This window comes from Eretmochelys imbricata, chromosome 5 (assembly GCF_965152235.1).
Source record: "Eretmochelys imbricata isolate rEreImb1 chromosome 5, rEreImb1.hap1, whole genome shotgun sequence".
Classification (NCBI taxonomy): Eukaryota; Metazoa; Chordata; order Testudines; family Cheloniidae; genus Eretmochelys; species Eretmochelys imbricata.
This window is the reverse complement of record NC_135576.1, coordinates 113,227,559-113,244,739: the sequence shown is the minus strand read 5'-3', so window position 1 is coordinate 113,244,739 and position 17,181 is coordinate 113,227,559. Positions and strand designations below refer to the sequence as shown.

Sequence of the window (17,181 nt, the reverse complement as noted above, 5' to 3'; positions counted from 1 at the left end):
TTAAATGGTTCCACTTAAGTCACTGGGACTATTTATGAAGATACGGCTATACTACAGAGTGGTATGAAGCTGAAGCGTGGAAACTTAAGAGGCGAGCTTAGAAGCGACTATTATGGATCTCAAGTATCAGCGGGGTGGCCCTGTTAGTCTGTATCCACAAAAACAACGAGAAGTCTGGTGGCACCTTAAAGACTAAAATTTATTTGGGCACAAGCTTTCGTGGGTAAAAAACCCACTTCCTCAGATGCATGGAGCGAAAATTACAGATGCAGGCATTATTATACCAGCACATGAAGAGAAGGGAGTTCTCTTACCTTACCTTCTCTTACAAGGTAACTTGTAACTCCCTTCTCTTCATCCCTTCTCAGTTACGTGGTACTAGCTATTCTACTGCTTTGTTGTTTAAGACAGAGTACTTGCATTGCTGCTACTTATACATGTAGATCGAGATCATAGCCAGGCAGAGTTTTATTGAAGCGGATTCCAGCCTTCCGAGTCATTTGGATCAGAAGCATTCTTCTTGTCATAAGTTATCTAAATTACTCTTATACATTTAAAGTATTCTTCTTCAATGCTTGATGCCCTCAGACTTGTATTTAAGATAATGTAAAAGTCATTCTTCATTGGCAGGTCAGTTTCCTTGGCTGAATTGTGCTCTCATTATTATCTGAGTGAGACCAGACAATCACTACACTCTCAAAAGAACGCAGACAGAAAAATGTTAAAAGACCAAACCACCACGTCACCTGTAGGTGAAGCACTTTTCATGAAGTGTTTACTCTGTGTCTGACTTCTCAGTCCTTGTCCTCATAGGAAACCTGCACAAACACCTTCAAAAGACGAGCCTGTGAGCTTAAATTCATAACTTTGCTGGACACTAAAAATCATGGTCTTAATAAAGACACTGGATTTATGGCTTATTACAACCCACTAACCTCCCTTTTTAGTTTATGGGCTTATCTACATTACCACTTAAGTCGACGTAAGTTACATGGTTCAGGGGTGTGAAAAAGTTACATTGACTTCAACCGGTGTCCACACCACGCTATGTCAGCGGGAGACACTCTCCCGCCAACATAGCTTCTGCCTCTAGTTGAGGTGGAGTAATTACGCTGACAGGAGGGCGCTCTCCTGTCGACCTAGCATGTCTTCATCGGACACACTACAATGGCGAGGCTACACCAGTGCATTCTAAGGACTTGTCTAAACTGGGGAATTTTGTACCAGTCCAACTATAATCAATGTAGCTTTGTGATTTACCCCCAGTAACTTATCAGAGGGAAAAAAAATCACACTGGTCTTACACTCAGACAGCCCGGCTACACTGGAGGTTTGCATCAATGGAACTACAGCAGTACAAAAAAAAAAAAAAGACACTCCCCTCCCCAGAGGATTTAAACGAAAGCTATGAGATGCCTTAATATTGGCAATTCAAGAAATTAGGGGTTTTGAGCAGGCAAGTATTTTCCACTTCAGAACTGGTCCTGACTCCACAATCTTTTAGTCTGTGTGGTGAACCAAAGTGTTTCCAGATCTTTTGTTTATCTTACCAGACAAACAAATTTTAGCTCCACCCTGGCCATGCAGCCTGTGGGCCTACAGAGAGTGGGTGTATTTCGTAGTATTTCAGAGTCTGCACAGCCTTTTTTCCTGGAAGATATTTGCTTTCCTTTTGAAAGGGAGGCCTCTGCACGACCTGCAGTTTTCCTTTATACAGAGATAGACTTCTATTCCTGAGGTATCTTACATCTATATCATCCCTTCAGGTATACTGAGATATGTACCTTTAACTATTTGAATTGTAATTTATACCCACTCATTTAAAGTCTGATTTTTTTTTTTAAATCTTTAGAAAACCATTTCATATTGTAATAATAAATTGGGTCCATACTATAGCGACGTTCCATGGCTACATCAAACATTCCACTGTAATGTCCTAGCATGAACTGAGCCAGAAGTAGTGAAGCATGGGAGGAATGGACATCACAGACCCTAAAAAAAAAAAAAAAAAGGTATTAATTTAATAGTGTGCTCAATGAACCTCTAAGCTCAGAGATCTAAAAATCTCTGTGAAAGTCAGCTTTAAGATAAACGAAAGAAAAAAAATTAAGTCATTTTAAAAGTGCCCTGCAGAGGAAAATTAGAGCTGGTCAGGAATTTCCCATTAAAATGTTTTTTCAATTAAAATTTCATTTCTGTAAAATTCCATGTGGAAAATGTTGATTTTATCTAATTTTTTTTTTAACTGAGAAAATAGAAATTAAATATTTTGTTTCAGTTGGATTCAACCCAAAACAAAAACACATTTTGGACAAGTTCAACCTGAACTGAAACGTCAAACCAAACCAAAATGTTTCAGTTCTTGTCAGTTCAACATTAATCTACATCCTTCTGAGCTGCCACAGAGCTTCACGGGAGTCCCACGATATACAGCATCATGAGATGTAGTCTGGGCAGGGAACATGGGGGCAGAAGACACCCAAACTACAACTCCCATGAGTCACCATGGCAGCTCAGTGGATGCAGTTTAATGGCAAACTGACTCAAAATTAAATGTTTCTATTCAATTTCACAAATAATAATAAAGTCTTTTAGTATGAGAATGTTGAAATGTTTCGACATTTCTCAAACTTTTAATTCTGAAAGTATTGAGATTTGGATTTTACATCCAGATTCAGGATGAAAATGGCAAAACATTGGAATTTCCCATGAGATGGACCTTTGATTTTTTTTTTTTTAAATCAGCTCTAATGAAAAGCAAATATTCACCTCATCAGTGTGCTCTGAATAAGAGAAAGTCTCACAAGCATAAACAAAATGTAAGGCAAATTAGACTAAATCCTGACCTCAGGTCACACTGTTGTCAGTCTGAAATAACGCAAATAAGTCAGTGGCATTTGTACAGATTTTTACCAGTGTAACTGAGAACAAAAACTAGGCTGTTTTTTTTACCAAAATCATGAAGTAGCAAATAGGATATGGGTAGTATTCTTTAAATAACTGTAACCTGCTAGTGGCATTAACCCTGTTCTATATTTTAGAAGCTGTCAGAAACCAGCAAGGGCAGCAGTATGTATATAACTAGGCCTTGTGTGTTAACATATAGTTAGTAAAACATTGGTATTTGGAACCTACATGGCTTCTACACAAGAACAATAAGAAAAGAGCAAAAGACAACTCATGGCAAATCTATCTTGCTGTGATACTGCAGAAGGTATCAAAGTGATATACAATTACCCACAAAACTATGAAAGCCTGAATAGGGATATTATATATATGTATAGTAGTGGTGTACAACTCAGTTTTCAACATTTCTTTCAAAATGCTCAATAATAGTAATAATACTTCATATATAGTATCTCTCAGGCCTGACTCTGATCTCACACCAATACATACCTGGAGTAACTCCACTGAAGAAAAATAATAAAACAATGGAATTATACTGCATTTGCACCACTGAAAGTGAAATCAGAATCAGGCCTATCATCTGTCACATCCCTTGTACTAGCTCTATCCTTCAGCAGGATTTCTGGAGTTTAAAGAATTGGCAATATATACCAGAGAAATCATTGGGGCTGAAGATCCCCCCTGTTCAGAGGCCCAGCACAAGGCCTATGCACCACTTAAATCCTCCGAATAGGGCTCACATGGGATTTGTTGGGCTCCTGTACAGGGGTGAATTTCTCCCTTGTATGTTAAGTATGAGACCTCTCTTCTCTTAAACAGCTATCAGGTACTTTACTAGCAGTGGAAAAGGACTTACTCAACTATGCAGTTCTCAAGTGCAGGAATGCACATTACAGCAAAATAGTCAGTACCAATAATTTCATCCCTGTTTTATTATTTTATAAGTGTGTAGATTGAGGACTTCAGTTTTCTCAAAGAGTCATTTGGTCCCTGGCATTAGCAGAAGCTTTCTGCAAAGATTTGGTCTTTCAGGCACTGTCTTGTGAATGCCTGAATTTGAAGCATTCTGAGTGTACAGGGCTGTTCCTCTCTATCCGAAGTCCCTTCACCTTTTTGGCCTTAGAACAGGATATTTGGAATGTTTGCAGACCATACTTGGCAGGAATGAAATCTGAATTTGTGTCCTGAATAATGAACTTTGACTATCAAAGACTACTGAGAACTCCAGTTAAAGTTGAAATGATCTTTCTTCATCAGTCCCCTTCTGCCTATATTTCTCCTTGGCTAGACAAAGGTTTCCATGGAGTATTTGAGTTCCCACTGTGTGCTCTTTCTGATGGATTGGGTGTGCTCTCTCTCCCTGGTCTGTACCAGTTTACCAGAGTAAGATGTTACTGAGTTGGGAGCTCTGAAATGGAGGGACAGCACAGCGAGACAGGCTGAAGTAAGCCTAACTCTTTTTTCCCCTCCTACGTGTAAAGACCATATTTTAAGGTCCTGTATTTGGAGGGCTATGTTTGTTTGGATTAGCTCGTCAAAGGGACAGGACACTGCATTCATTTATTAGTTAATTATAATAAATACCTATTGCTGGAAGAGTCTTACCCAGTTTTAGGTTTTATTTCCATCACCCCAGGATCTGAAGGGACGATTAGATGGAACACCCTTCAGAGCCCATCAGCCCTTCTCCTACATCAGCCATATGACTTTTGTGATAATCTGCGGAGCTGCCATTACTGGACCAGACCCAGAAACTAAACACTGGTCTCGGATATAATAGCACAGAACAGGTCAAAACTTGCTGACCCCAAAAACTTTTCCCACTGAAACATGGGGTTTCATCAGAATTGAAGTGTGTTGGGGGGGGAAAAAAGGTAAACTCTGGCAATGCAGTCCAATTTTTGGACAGGACATTTCTAAATAAAAAACGTTTAATTTCAAATAGACATTTCAAATATATTGAAACATTTTTTCTGATCAAATCTGAAAACTTTTGTTTCCACCAAAAATGTTCAAAAATTTTAAATTTCAGCATTTCCCATTTGAAATTTTTCTGAACTTTTCTTCCCAAAAAGTGTTCACTATTTTGATTTCTCATTTCTGGACAAAAACATATACTGAACTATCAGAGTTTTCCATAGGATGAAATATCAGAGTTTTCCCACCAGTTCTACAAAGCACTAACAATAGGGCCACTGGACAGTCCCTGGTCTAAAACATAGTTCGACTTCTGTCAGCCTCATGCTGCAGTGCTCCCCCCCACCTCATTCCCAGCCACCCAGCAGCCTCTCCATTGGATTGCCTTCCTCCAGCTCTGTTTCTGTGTTCCCATTAGAAAGCAGCAGCTTGTTCTGTTTCTCTACACTCATAGCAAATCTACTCCACACCTGTCTGCTCAGCTCCTCTCCATTTCTGAGCATTCAGTTTGCTGTACCCCTCCCTGCTCTGAGCCTGCATCTGCATCTTTTAAACATTGTACAAATATTTATCCTCACAACACCCTAGTGAGATAAAGACTAACTACCTTTTTTCAGTGACTAGCACAATGGGACGCAATCTGATTGGGGACTCTAAATGCTACTAAAGTACTAATATTTTTCTGAAAAAGAAATTAGTAGTATCCCCATTTTACATATTGAGACTCTGAAGCACAAGAAGGTTAAACGAGCTGCCCTAATTCACAGGGCAAGGCAGTTCAGAGTTAGGATTAGAATTCTCATGCTGCTGCTCTATCCTCAGACCATCAGACTCTGCTGCTTTAAAGATGTACAAGGGGCCTGTGTGAGAGCGGATACAAGGAACAAGGCATTCTCTTGATTTTCAGAAATTGTTTTATCTCCCAGCTGTGTTTCTTACTCTTTCAGATGGGAATATTCCCCCCCCCCTTCCATTTTACAAGGCAAGTGACACCACTCACAGCCACAGATAAAATTGTCAAACATTCAAAACAAGAGGGTACAGCTAGTGTTGGCTGGAGAAACTTGACCAAAAAAATCATATTTCTTCAGAATATGAGGTTCCATCAAAATTTTAATAGTTTTGCAAAATCAGGTTGATTTCTCCAGAATTTCATTTTGGAATAAAACAAAAGAAATTTGACACTTTGGAATGAAATGTTTTGAATTTTCATTTTGAAATGACTGTTTCAAAATTCTTTTTATTTTTATTATAATATACAATATTACATTACATAATAGAACACAAAATAAAAAAGTCAAAGTTGACAAAAATTAAACATTTCAAATGTCCTGAAAAAGAAACAAAAAAAACTACTCAATTTTCCTTCATGGAAAATTTTGAAATTTTCATTTTTTTACCCTCCGATTGGGATGAAGCCAAATTTCAATATCTCAAAATCTTTTGCAAATTGTAACTTCTATCCTGTGCACAAGTCCAGATACAATAAGTATACTGCAAAAATCTTGCATTTGATCCTAAATATATTTAATTTACAGATTGTTAAGAGATCAGTTACCCAATTTGCATGTGCAAAAATAGCAGAGTGATGAGGTTAGATGGGAGAGGGTGCACATAGGTTTTTACTCATTAGTCCTCTATTCGGAATATCTGACTTGTAATGCAAAGGAGCATCAGGTAACAGAAATGTCACAAGCCTTCCATTAAAATCGAAGTGACCCACTCACATCTAAAACCCTTACTCTGAAGGGTTACACATCAGGGTATTACGAAGTATCTCGGAAAATGTCTAGCTAGCTTTTTGCACTCGTCTTATGTAATATAAAGCAGCTGAAATTGTGTTTATTTTAAAAAGTTGCCCAATAGCTGAATGCTTCAATGACAAGTTTCAGACTGGAGCCAAGTTTGGAGACAAATTTATAAGCATTGGGGGGCGAGGGGCAAGAAAGAGAACAAATTTTTAAGTTAAAGTAATACACTAATAATCCAATATTTATGGAGGGAAAAAACCAAAATCAAAACAGTGCAAAATGGTGACTGAGATAGAGAGACCATAAGGACTAAAAAGTGTTATTTTTTTCCACAAATATATCTTCCTATGTAAATACCACTTCACATGAAGAAAATAAAAAAGTATCTTATTATTAGTAATAAGATCACTATAAATGCCATCATTATATCGCCATTGAGATGTAGCCATTTGACCCAAGCAACATGACAACAGATTTTTAAGGCTGAAGACTGAAGAATAAACTACTCTTTAAAGGTCCAGATAATTAGATTAGTTATTCCAGTTAGAATCTGTGCCTGGATACCAGGGTTAACACACTCAAACTTGAGTTACATGAGGTCTTTAATGAGCATATGTGGTTAGGCCCACAGTTTGACATCTCCTTCAAAAGAGGACGCTTGCAGCGGTAGCAGTGTCCCAAGCATTTCATGAGGCCATTGGTTCAGGAGAGAACCAGTGTCCTGTAGCCCCTATATGCCGGCAGGCAAGATGGTCTATCATCATGTGGTTAGAGTACCAGACTGATGCTTGGGAAATCCAGGTTCGTTTCCTAGCTATACCACAGGCTTCGCTGTGTGGCCTTGGTCAAGTCATTTAGTCTCTCTGTACCCCAGCTGTTAAAATGGGGATGACAGCACTGCTTTACCTCCAAGGAGCTGCCCAGTGAACTTCATTAATGTTTGTGAGGTATTTGGGTGCTATGGTGATGGAGGTCAAATGCATACTGAGATGGGGAAGTGTACCATTGCATTCTCCCAGGGTAGAGCAACAAGGAAATTCCTCTTTCTAAACTAACTCTTCTCTGGCTCTAAACAGTTAATATTCTCTAAACACAGTTTTTTCCTTGTTCTTCTCTATGTGTTTTTCCTGTGGTTTGCATTATCATTTGCTATACAAAACAGGCAGGTGTCTCTCATCCATTCTCGGTCTCCAGATCCAACCACCTCACGCTGGTCTCACACTGCCCTGCCATCATAAAGGGAGCGACGCAAGCAAAAAACTTCACCACCTAAACAAATCCCACCAATTAAAGAGTAGGGGTGCCTTACAGGAGTCAGTCAATTGAGCCTACATGGTGAGTTTGGGTTTACCAGGAATTACAAGAGGCCACGGCAGACTGGTTCAGATTCAAGGAAAGGAGGAATATGAATGTCCAAAACTAAGTTTTATCTACAGTACACTTTTTTAAAAAAAAAGTTCTAGAAAGCATTTGGTAATATTGAGGTTTATAGATCTGAAGAGCACCACAGATCTCACTTAGGCACCACATTACACAGCGATAGCTGTGCTTGTCAGTGAAAATAGAAATGCTGTTATGGAGCTCTCCTCCTTAATGGGTGGGTTCATCAATCAAATTCTGTACTGATTAACACCCACACCATCTCTTCAACCTCAGTGGGGTTACACAGGGTACAAGGTAGCACAAAATTTGGCCCTGTAACTCTAAGTAGCCACAAAAAAGCAATGTTCTGCTTAAGCCAAAAGACAACTCTGAAGGAAAACTGAGGGCTAATCTCCCGGTATAGTAGCCTGTCATAAATGGAAACATTTCAGCTACTTATTGAGGTAGTGCCTACCTGTGCAGAATTATCAGTATCTAAAATCAGTTTTCAGCAATGATACTTGAACCTGTGCCCTTTGTATTTCTATGGTACCTTTCGCTTTACAAACATCATTGACTTAAAATGTATTCCAATCCAAATTCATATTTGTCATACTTCTTTCCCTTGAGTCAAATCCTGAGGTCCCGAGCACCTGCATCTCCCACTGAACTCAATGGCGCTTACAGGTTCTAGGCCAAATCCTGAGATTTGCCAGTCTCCTGCTGCAAGTCTGTACCATTGCTCACCCAGTATATTTGATTGATTGTAAAATATCACACACACCTAACAGCTCAATATGATTAATAATGAGGAAGAAGGCACCTGAGGCAAATACATATTATTACATCCATTTTACAGTTGGGTAAACAGGGACACAAAACGTAAATGATTGGCCTAAGACTACATAGTCTCTGAAGAACACTTAGAAGTTCTGACTTTTAGTCCCCTGATATAAGCAATGGATCAGTGCCTCTCATAAAGCACAAGGAGATGTTGCAGAAGCTCAGCTCAGATGAGTTCATAACAAGGAAGGAGTGGTAAAAGAAATGCAGGAGCTTATTTAATTGATGAGCAAGTCCTGCCACTAGGCTCTCCTCTGTCTCATTCACAACCCCTCAGACACCCCCCTCCACCCACCGCCCAGTTTACACTTCTGGACTCTGGCTCTTTTAGGAGGATTCAGCACTTCTCTTTCCAGCTTTTGATATGAAATGTACCTTTGCTGTAACTTGAGAGGAAGCATTGTCTATGGTGACAGCTTGGGATTGAGTTAAGAGTTCGCTTCCTGGCTGTGACAGAGGCTTTGCTGTGTGACACTTTCCCCAGCCTGTAAAGAGAGAGAATACCCGCTACCCAGGAATGAGCGGAGGCTTAATTCACTCAATCTGTAAAGTATTTTGCTTTTCTGTAGCGTCAACTAAAATCTAAAAGTATTATTAGTTGCTCAGTGCCGGGCTAACCTCCTACAGGACAACATGGAAGGAGAAAGTGCAGCCCATGAGCATGCCCTCCATTTAGTACCTGGGTTAGCAGCTCTGGAAAAAAACGCACTGGTTTGTAACTTTAATTTTGAAAGATATGAAAAAGGTGCAAAATCACCAGTTAGCTTTGAAAACATTCTTGGGCAAGCTGAAAACCTCCAGGTAGGAGAAATAAGTTACAAATGCAGCTTTTGGATGCAAAATGTCCAGCTCAAAAAGCTGTAGCTTTTCAATTCTATTTCCTTTGCTTTCGTTCAGAGCTACTGTAGTAAATAGTTTTCTTTCCAAAAGTCTAACTAGTACGGGGAATTTAACCAGCTGCAGAACTGAAACAGCTTAATAAGATAGTACTGAGAAGTACAATTCCTGGAACTCATTCACAGCGTTGCTATCTATTGCTTAGTAATACAGTAAGTGACTTTTCAGTATTTATTGAGGTTTCCGGTAAATATATTTGGCTAAGTGCCAGAGCTTAAAAATCTAAAACAGGTTTTTGCATGTTTTATTGATGTGAATTTACACAGGCTCAGTTCACAGAAGGAGCTGAATATTAAGCATGTTTGAAGGGGGATCTGAAAATGATGCTGCCCAGAAAATGTTTGCATTATTTCTAATTTTTAAAAAGGTGCTGGGAACAGGTCACAGTTATCAATGGAGAGCTACCTCAGGCAGCATGAACAAAGAAGTGTACTGAGAGTTAGACTCTACTGCGCTTCGTTCTCCTGTGATTTCAAATGGATCACAGATTTACACCTAACATAAAAATTGTATATTGTTTCTTTCTTTTGTTCATTTCAACCCCAAATGGCCTCTAGGGCTGTTACTCCATGTAGGTTCCCTGAGCATCCCAGACTTTCTAACCAGAGAGGCTCTTTCTTATTCCCCACCCTGTAAGGATCCAAGCAAAGCCCATATTTAGCTTCACATAATCATGTAAGAGTATCTCCTTCACAGTGAAGGAGTCCTTCTCCACCCTTCCTGACTACCACAGAGGCAGGGTAATATTTTCAAGTGTGCCTAAGCAACTTAGGAATCAGAGTCCCACTGACTTTCAAACAGTTTTATTCCATTGGGAGTGGAGAGGAGTTTCAAACTCCTCAGTGACTTTTAAAAATAGGACTTAGGCACTTTTGGAATTTGACCCATAGTCATTAAGTGTTCATCAGTTAACATACAGTGGTATCGGAGATCATTACAATGGGTATCAGGAAGTATGCTGCAATATCTGTGGATAAGTGTCAACATTTTAACTATGGTATTGCAGTCAGGCTCCAGGAGGAGACAATAATGGAGGAACTGATCAATTAGACAGATATTTCACATAAGTAAGTGCATGCCAGTAAGTGCATGGCCCATATAAAAGGGTTTGGTAAGATAGTGTCCCACTCCTCTCCCAATAAAAAAAAGTGTTGGCAAATAATTTATGTTAACAATTTTGCCTATATTACTAATCTGTCAAACTATTTATTGCATTCTGGATACTTTTTCAAACCAAAAATTCACATCTCTGTTATTCACATACTCAGATTCCAAGGCTGGAAGAGATCACTGTGACAATCTAGTCTGACCTCCTGTATAACACAGGCCAGAGTACTGCCACAAAATAATTCCTAGAGCATATTTTTTAGGAAAAAAAAAATCCAATCTTGATTGAAAAACCTCTCTGATAAAATACCAACAAAATGCCCATTATAAGTAGCTACATGGGGAACAAATATTTGATAAACTGTAATCCAGTCACTCCTTAATCTTCTCTTTGTTAAGATAAATAGATTGAGTTCTTTGAGTCTATCACTACAAGGTAGGTTTTCTAGTTCTTTAATCATTCTTGTGAGTCTTCTCAAAACCCTCTCCAATTTATTAACATTCTTCTTGAATTGTGGACCTCAGAATTAGATGCTATATTCCAGCAGTGATCACATCAGTGCCAAATACAGAGAGGGAAAAAAAAAAAAAAAACACACACCTGCTACTTGAGAGTCCCATTTATGCATCCAAGAATCTCATTAGCATTTTCGCCACAGCATTCAAAAAATCTCATTAGCTCTTTTGGCCACAGCATGGCACTGGGAGCTCATTATCTACCATGGCCCCCAAATCTTTTTCAGAGTCACTGCTTCCCAGCATAAAATCCTCCGTCCTGTATCTATGGCCTACATTCTTTGTTCCTTCCTAGATGTATACATTTAGCTGTCTAAAAACCCATATTGTTTGTTTGTGCCCAGTTTACCAAGCGATCCAGATGGCTCTCTATCAATGATTTGTCCTCTTCATTATTTACCGCTCCCCCCAATTTGTCTTATCTGCAAACTTTATCAGTGACGATTTTATGTTTTCTTCTAGGTCATTGATAAAAGTGTTACATGTGGTAGGGTCAAGAACCTATCCCTAAAGACCTTACTGCATGATGAGGATTCCTGGTTTACAAGTATTGCATAGAGATCAGCCGCTATTTTTGTAAAAACCTGCACAGGAATATTATGGAGAGATCTGTGTTCCACATGCTGCCACTAGAGTAGCATTTAATTAAAGATAGAGCTGGTTGAAAAATTTTCAACACTATGATTTTCCATCAGAAAATGCAGTTTTGTCAAAATCAAAACATTTTGTAGGAACATGTGGATTGAGACAATCTGTGAACAGAAAAGAGTAAATAAATCATTTCAACTTCTCAGTTCATTTTGTTTTTACTTATATTAAAATATTCAGTATAATGTTATATATTCTATGAATGTGACATCATCATCAAAACAAAACATTTCAATGGCCCTGAATCTTCATTCTTCAAAATTTTCAGCTGGCAGGAAATTTCAGCTTTTTTGTTTTGATTCTAAACTAAACCAGATTCTGAAGCGTCAGAACTTCTCGTGGAAAAGAAATTCTGTTTTCTGACCAGCTCCACTTCCAAGGCCACTCGAGTCATTTTAGGCCCCAAATCTATGGGGTTTTTTAGAAGGGTTCTGAAAATTAGTGAGAGATGGACTTGAACCAAAACTTTGCATCTGAACATTCTTGTACATCATGGGGGAGAGCGAATGAAATCCAAACCCAGAACCGAATTTTACACGTGGCCTATGTCTTCATCATAGGCCAAGTCAAAACCCTGGATTGGAGTTGCACCACACAGCACTACTCATCTCGTGGGATTTTCAATCTGCCCCACCTCCAAGGAGATTCTTTGATACAGGGCCTCTCAATAGCTGGCTCTAATGCCAGGAACCTGGCTGTTCTTAAAGGTTTTAAACAACTGAACCGGTCAGTGTTTTAGGAGTTAACAAATAAATGCTGTTTCTAGTAGGATGTACTGTGTCCATCCCCGGCCGGCTGCCACTGACCCCGCTGACTACTACACAAACCAGGAAGGAAGTGTGAATCAGAGCCATGGGAACTTAAGGCTCCATTAGCAAAGCCAAATCCGTAAGAGCCAGCCTGATGGGGAGACAAATGCTTATCACAGTGGAGATTAAAGGTTTGTCCACACTTACAATGCTACATCAGTGCAGCTGCAGGACTTCAGTGAAGACACCACCTATGCCCCTGGGACAGCTACTCCCATTGGCATGGGAACTGCACCTCATCAAGAGAAGCCCTCCCACTGACATAGCACTGCCTACACCGGGAGGTCAGTGGGTATAACCGCGTCGCTCTGGGGTGTGGATTTGCTACACCCCTGAGTGACGTAGTAATACTGACCTATGTTTGTAGTGTAGACCAGGGCTAAATCATTTAAAAACTATTCAAGTATCTGACAGAATCCCCATGTGGCCAAAGCTTAGCGGCAAAGATCAGCACAGAGGTCAATGCAAGGTTTCTGCTCCTCAGAAGCCACAAGTGCTATCAGTGTCAGAGCCAATGCAGGATTCCCAACCCACGGGGAAAATATATGAGCAACAGTCACATGGTTTTTCACTGGAAAACCCATTTCCATGCAAAAGTTACTATGAACCAAACTCACTCTTGCTGCTCCAGGGAGGTGCAATTCATCCTGCTGAAGCCAGCTGTGTATTCCTGTGCTGCCATCTTTCGCAGATGTTCCATGGAGAGCAACAGAACTTACACAAGTATGTTTGGCAGCATAGAAAATACCTGTGCTGTGCCCGGATGTACCTATACTTTTGAGCAGTTAACTGCTGACTAATATTTGCACATCTCCTTATGATCGGTTTCAGGTCATGCTTGTTTCCTCTGAGCCTATTCCAGAAAGTAAGTAACAACGGAAAGTATTTAAGTTATTTTTAATCCAGATTTCTAGGGATTCAGCATGGTATCCTGGGATAAGTAATAACATTAGTGCGACTGTACAGTAAGGAAGATATGACAATGTGATTTAACATCTTTACTTACATACGTAATATTCACATAAGCATATAATGATATATTGACTAACTCCATGGAATCAAATCACAATTTAAGGATTTGTTACAGCATAATTCTGTTCCCAGAAAACAAATCTAGCCCAGCATGGCTCCTCTGAAGATAGCAGAAATATGATAAGTGCTAGCATCATAAAAGATTATTATTAAAATCAGTCTTGGCTGCTACCACAAAACGTGTTTCCAAGCAGAGACGAAAGCAGTCCCTGCCACAAGGAGCGTGCAGCCTAAATAGACACAAACAGACAATGGGTGGAAGGTGGAAGTGCCACGACAAACCAGCAAAGTGATCACAGTGCCAAAAGGCAGGTGGTTTGTCAGTTACATTTTGAGTAATATAATCTGAATTCTGCTACACCCAACCATACAGCTTCTCATCCTCTCCCTGCTGCAACCCCCTTTTGAATTCCCTACACCCTTCCTTCCCAACTCTAGCCTTTTTCACCTGCACAAGTACACTTCACTCATAAGACTATATAAATGAAATAAATAAGGAGATGATTTAGTCTGCCAGCATCTTGTCAGATCACACAAGAAGTGGGACTATGGGAAGGATTTAAATGAGGAGAGGGTAGCATCTCTTAGACTGGCTCAGAAAGGACATTGTATTTTTAGAGGACAGTGCAGAAAGAGATGAACTGTTATTTGGGCACAATTTGTTCCGTAAATAGAGCTATGGCAGTTTATATCAGCTGAGGATCTTGCCCAGTAAGACTTCTAAGATAAACTACTAATATTCCCTCTTTGTACCTCTGCACTGGAGTTCCATAACAGTGCAAACCTGTATGGAGATCTGTGCAAACCATGCAAACATACAGGCTCCTTTTACGTGCACCACTATGTAAGAAAAAGTGGAAAACACTATTTAGGTTCAGATACATATAAAATCATTAAGTAGCTAAATATCTGTGTTTGCCAGCCTGGCTGACCATCTGTGCAAAAACCCAGAGATAATAAATCGTTCTGGAAAAGAACACAGTGTAGAAGGAGACATGCCCAGAAAGCAAACAAACTGAATAATTCCTCTGGTGGTGTACGTGCAAAGAAAGGAAGGCAAACAGGAGTTCTATACTACATATTGTTTTCAGAGCTTGCCCATCTTCAAGGGCAGCATAATCCAGTGCTCCAGGCATACAATACAATATGAAACTTAGAAGTTCCTGTTAGCACCAGAAACCAGATGAGATCTCCTTCTCTAGTGCTGGGCAAGTCTTTTTGGGCAAAAATTTCAAGCATGGCCACTGATTTTGGGGTACTTCAGTTTTTATGCACCCTATTTGAGACATCATGATTTGATTTTCAGCTTCTGAGCACCTACACATCCTAGTGACTTCAGCTGGAGTGGCAGGTACTCAGCAGGTCCAAAAAATCAGTCTTTAGTTGTCTCAAATAGGACACACCGAAACTGGGTTAATTATAACCACCCACGTGGCAGGGATGCTTTAAGGAGTAACTAGTTAATGTTTTGAAAGTTCTTTGAAGATGTAAAATATTGTATAAGCAGTAAGAATTAGTATGGAGAGAGTTGTCTTCTTCTGTGGTGGGAGCTTTTTATATCATTTGGGGATCTTTCAAGAAAAATCTCCCATATTACCTCTAGAGAAAACGGCACAAAAGTTTTAACTTTACACCAAAAGCAATGCTACAGGAAGCAGACAAACTGTAGTTGGCTGTGCCAGATAATAAGACCACAGCTTAAATTAAATAGCAGCTTTTATTATTCAACGTTTTGTGTTTAAGTCAGTGACCGAGGAAGAGCAAAGAATAGAAACTAACCAGAATTTCACAGCCTTACTCTTTCCTTGGGGAGGGTGGGGGGGGAAAATCGCAAATACCATGAATGACAACTCTTTTGGAGAGTAGGTTTTGTCATTAGTGTCCATTTGGGGGTATTTTCTTTCATGAGGCAAGTGCTAAAGAGAATAGACTCTTTTCCAAGTTTAGAACATTATAAGGCTTATTTAATGACAGTTTACACAACACACAAACAACAATTTTCTGTCATGCTCCAGGCTCTACAAGGAAGACAGGAACAGAAATATTCTAAACAACATGTGCTTGCTTTTTCTTTTATAAACACAGACAAGCAAAATACCCACCAGCAAAAATAATACAAGAGTCCCTGGTGGAGTGCAGTGATGGTGCAGGAATAGCACAAAAGACAAGAATAATTCCTTTACTATGAAGAGGCCAGACTAGATAATCGTATAAACTATCCCTTCTGTCCTTCACAGCTATTAATATGAAACCATGACTAGTTAACGGAGATGGAGAAGAACCTGAAACCAAATAAATTAACCAAAATTGTCATTATAAACCAAAAAGAAAAGGAGTCACAAGTACTCCTTTTCTTTTTGCGAATACAGACCAACACGGCTGCTACTCTGAAACCTGTCATTATAAACCAGACACTCAGAGCAAAACATTGAAAGTTTTGCCATGTTTCAGCAAATAGGTCAGCTTGTGATGTTTAGGTGCAAAACTTGGTCATTTCATATACTTTCAAACCCAACATAAGAACATAAAAACAGCCATATGGGGTCAGACGAAAGGTCCATCAAGCCCAGTATCCTGTCTGCTGACAGTGGCCAATGCCAAGTGCCCCAGAGGGAATGAAAAAGGTAATCACCAAGTGATCCATCCCCTGTCACCCATTCCCAGCTTCTGGCAAACAGAGGCTATGGACATCATCCCTGTCCATACTGGCTAATGGCCATTGAAAACAGCAAATTGTAACTGGTCCAGCTGAGTTTCAGCATTTGTTGGAAACTCAAAGTGAAACCTCATATAATACAATAAATGACTGGTGAAAGAATCAGTGTATAAATTATACAAAGATGGGCTCAAGCTGCAAACATTTCAGTTAATGACTAGACTTCAACCCCCACGCTCCAAATCTTGAAGAGAGTGTTCAGATCTGCCATTTTGGTTCAGACCATTACAGATAAAGAGGTCCAGCCATTAAATTCTGGTCCCCTTTCAAGTTTATATTCCCAGAAATTTGGCTGCAATGTTTTGGTTCACACCCATACCTAGAGCTAACATTTGTGGAAGGAACTACTGAGGTGCTGATTGTTTTAGCTACAGAAGTGTGCACATAAAGGACAAACTTAAAGGGCTCGATCCTCAGCTAGTGTCAATGGAACTGCACTCATTTATTCCAGCTGAAGATCTTGCCCAAAGCGTGCAGACCCGCAGGGATGTAATAGAGAACTCTGAGCTGCATGTACCCAGGTCTCATACCTGCTAGAAGTGCAGCTAGGAGAGGGAGTGGAACTGGGTGAAATTTTGGACAAATAATTTAGTCACCCAAAAAAATGCTGTTTTGAGTCAATCAAAACTAGCCATGAATTTGACACAAATTCACCAAATAGTTGGGGGAGGGAGGG

General features: G+C 39.7%; 1 protein-coding gene across 14 annotated transcripts in view; it reads right to left on the bottom strand.

The window, feature by feature from the left end:
* Positions 1–17,181, bottom strand: part of DMRTA1 (DMRT like family A1) — a 238,354-nt gene that overhangs the window by 182,430 nt on the left and 38,743 nt on the right. For 13 of the 14 annotated variants that reach the window (XR_013346219.1, XR_013346231.1, XR_013346228.1 and 10 more), the window contains exon 2: positions 1,892–1,992. The exons of the other annotated variant lie outside the window; for it this stretch is intronic. The gene's annotated coding sequence lies outside the window, so the exon portion shown is untranslated. The remainder of the gene's footprint in view (positions 1–1,891; positions 1,993–17,181) is intronic. 14 annotated transcript variants of the gene reach the window in all.